Source organism: Typopeltis vanoorti, chromosome 2 (genome assembly GCF_054136105.1).
Source record: "Typopeltis vanoorti isolate ZY-2024b chromosome 2, IOZ_Tvanoo_1.0, whole genome shotgun sequence".
Taxonomy (NCBI): Eukaryota; Metazoa; Arthropoda; class Arachnida; order Uropygi; family Thelyphonidae; genus Typopeltis; species Typopeltis vanoorti.
This window is the reverse complement of record NC_143550.1, coordinates 165,789,277-165,793,257: the sequence shown is the minus strand read 5'-3', so window position 1 is coordinate 165,793,257 and position 3,981 is coordinate 165,789,277. Positions and strand designations below refer to the sequence as shown.

Genomic DNA, 3,981 nt, shown 5'->3' with positions numbered 1-3,981 from the left:
AGACTCAATCAGTCTTGGAAGGATACGGATGAGAATTGAATTCAGGGATGTATTTTTGCTTTCGTGCTTTAAACATTGATTGGCTGAAATTTATTTCTAATTTAAACCTTCCTTAACAAAAACAACAAAAAAAAATCAGAAGCTATTCGTAAGTATGTACACACATAAATGGAATGAAACATGGAGGCCATCCCTTTTGAATAAAAAAAAAAAAAAAATTAACGCAAAATTTCAGGTTTAAACCAAAATTGATGTTTAAAAATCTTAGAAGAAAAATATCGGTGAACTAGAGTTTTCTTAGGTATTTTAGTATAGCATGTTCTAACATTGTGTAACATCTTTGACTTTTTACGTAAAATAAAACGGAAGTGGAAAGAAAAAAAATATGCAAACACATACCCTGATGAATGATTGCTCTAAAATACGTAATCATTGTAATTCATTGTTACAATATTCTCGTATCACTCTAGGTTTGAATACACATTGCAAGTCTGCCTGAAGTAATGACATGCAGTACATCTAAAGGCAAATCGTCTAATAGTCAATGTAACATATCGTTGATATGCTATATTGGCGATATGATATATCCACATGTATTGTACTCTTTAATAATAAATTATCATTTCTTACACCACTTCTTTCAATAAATCAAAAACCTGCATTTACTACCAAAAGAAAAAAAAAAAAAAAAAAACTAAAGCTTTTAGATTAAAAAATAATAACCATTTGAAGTTCTATGTCGAAAATCAACAAAGAACTTGTAAGTTGTATTTTGTTTTTCTATTACATTTGAGGTTACCATAAGTCCAGCCCTTAATATTTTATTGCTTAATACCAGAACATATGCAATATTTTATGTCTCTTGATATGTTTTCAATTACTTGTGCTGTAATTATATGCATTTGGTGTATACTCGAATACCATACTGTATTTGTAAAAAAATCTACGAACACATGCCCGTATGGTGTCGCCATCGCGAAGCGTTAATGCGAACTACGAATATTGCAATAGCAAAAATAATTTTTAATTAAAATCATATTGACATTATAAAAGGAAAAAATATATATAAAACTTTAGATATCATATATGTGAAACAACGAGATTCTACAATTAAAAATCTTTAACTAGTCCTCTTCTAATTATAAAAGAACATAAGAATCGCCAAACCATAATTTCACTCATACAATACACCAAACTTTTATCTTTTATGAACATGTATGCAATCCTGTATTAAGTAAATAGTTCGCTTACGATTTCATAAAATTCTAAAATTTGAATTTCCAAAATGAGAGCAGAATAAGGTTGGATAATATTAAAACATATTTCATTTGCTCTACTTCACATTTATATTTATATTTATATTAACAGCAGAAGATATATAAGAAATCCTATAAAAAATTGTGTCATTTTTCATGAAATGATTATAACCTTTATACTTTAAAAAAAAAAGTCAATCTTAATTTTCAAAAATGTAATTGAACCAAAAAACCACACCAAGAACCATTGTATATGTATAGTTTATAACATAATGTTTGAGCGATTCTTTCGTTGTTCCGTCGATAGCTCAGTTGGCAGAGCGGTGGACTGTAGATGTGTAATAGTACTGAAATCCATAGGTCGGTGGTTCAAATCCGCCTCGACGGAAATTTTATTTTATTTCTTCCACTGTTTATTTATTTGAAATTTATTTATGCTTACTTTATTAGTAATTGTGTTCATTTCAACGTAATGTGTAATTTGTCTCAAATGTATTCAAAATAAAAATAAAAACAAATACAATTTAAAAAAATAAAAACGATGTTGATGAAAAGATGAGTTTCATTCTTTAATGACATTATCCACACCTGATACTCTTAGGTTACAGTCACAAGAACTGCTGAAGCCTAACAAGGCATACTGTGAAGACAGTCTGTGATAATATAAATCTAAATTGCACCTGGCGGAAGTAATATATAATACTGCATACAACTACAGTCATTTATTTATTTTGAATTTCTCACTGTACCAATTGGTTTATCCGTGATATGCAATATTCGAGAGAGAGAGAAACAAACAAAAAAAAAAAAAATACGTGTATCCTATAAGTTTTAGAACACTGTGTGTGTATTGCCTGTGTGAGGCCGTGTTTATTTGCAAGACAAAAGAACTAACCTGGTCTGTAATTGGAGTAGTGAGGAAGATAGGTGTACGAAAGAATATCATATTTACACACGTTCCTCCCCCCCTCCCGTGGGAATCCCTAGGCAACGTTTGGGTTGTTGTTCCAAACTACGAAAAGAAAACCGCATTGCTTTATAGCTCTGAAGAGACATCGAATGGAAGTTTGACATGAGATTGTGTGCACAATATCGTTTGATAATTCTGGTTTAAAATGTTGATTTATAAATATACACAATCCAATCTTCTGTAATCACAATACATTTCTTGCTATTTCATTTATATAATATAACAAACATTATACAGTATATAAAACGCATGTTAAATATATCTATATTTTGTTTGTCTTATTAAATATTTCTCATTATAATTACGATGATGCTTACTAGTTTTATTAATTTTCAGAATATTAAATGAAGACTTACACAGAATATGATAATGGAAGAAATAATAATAAATTTAACTAATCACTTAACAGGTATTTTAAAATTTAGAACAGCTAATTCAATTCGTTACTATGCCAACAGATGGCAGCATTATTTGAAAATGTTAGAGTAAACTCTCACAATTCCCCAACGTTTTCCTGTATCCGGAAGTAAAGTGAAATAGTTGTTGGGCTTATAGCGTATTGGCTACAGGTGCAATTTAGAGGTGCGCGAACGAGCGCGTGTGTGGCAAGCATAAAAATTAGACGGAGATAGAGACTACGATCTACATAGCTGTCATATAAAGAACAAGAATGCATGTCAGCTAGAGAGAGGGAGAATTTGAATGCATGCGCGCCTATTACTTAACAAAAAACTCGATTTTCCACTGCGCTATCTAAACAAGCATTTAATTATGTTAAAGTGCATTTCCTATTCCGGATTTCTTCCTTTTTTTGAGGTGACTCACCAGCCTTCTTTTTACAGTAGGCATATCCTGGTTTTGTACTTCAACTACTTTCAAGATATTCGATGTATCAGTCATCTTTTTTTTTTTTTTTAAATCCCAAACCCTCAAGTCCATTAACCCTGCAGTATTTGAGCACTTATGATAGGTTAAATGTTGGGAAGAAAGAAGAAATTTACTGATATCGAATTTAATATCGTTAAAGCGTAGGCCGGAAAAGAACGAAGAAGAATTAATAAACTACTAGTGAGTGTAGATGTGAATTCGGGGGAGTTAAATCCAGAAAAATCACAAAAATTGTATATTGTTGGACCCTGATGCTCCATAGGGTTCGATTTTCATAATATTAAATGTGTATATGTAGGGGGGGGGGGGAGTCCTAAACCGTTCTTTTCCTTATCTTTCGGCAGAGCTGTATACATTTTACTTAGGGAGTGGGAAGAGGGAAGCGACTGTTGCACTGAAACCAGCTACGGCTTATTTACCGCTCAAGGCAAATGTCAAATACCAGTCAAGTATTTGAATACTTGACCTGTTACTCAAGCATTTCTAAATCCGCTAGATGTCATTGTCTTTTGGGAATTCTGAGAAAACAGATAAGAGGTTTTTGTAATTATGTGAAACAGTTTTGATAGTTATTTATTAAAAAGGAAAAATTGTGAACCTCATAAAACGTAAGGAAAATCATGACTTCAGACAACCACTAATTTTCTCCCATCAAAACCAGAGCCCAAAATAGAGGTTTGGTACATGATGCAAGATATAAAATAATTCTTGCATATATTTTCTCAAATTCTTTACCAAAAAAAAAAAAAAAAAGACTAAAATATCCTGGATTTGTTGCATTTGTTGCGAAATAATGGTGATGGAACCCCTTGACGAATAGAATTCACATAAAATAATTAAAAAATAATAATAATAAATTTTTAAAAG

At 31.1% G+C, this 3,981-nt stretch overlaps 1 non-coding gene across 1 annotated transcript; it reads left to right on the top strand.

The window, feature by feature from the left end:
• The first annotated feature begins 1,553 nt into the window (after positions 1-1,553).
• TRNAY-GUA (transfer RNA tyrosine (anticodon GUA)) lies at positions 1,554-1,644 on the top strand. The gene is given in 2 exon segments: positions 1,554-1,590; positions 1,609-1,644. It is a non-coding gene; the product is annotated as a tRNA-Tyr (tRNA).
• The last annotated feature ends 2,337 nt before the right edge of the window (positions 1,645-3,981 follow it).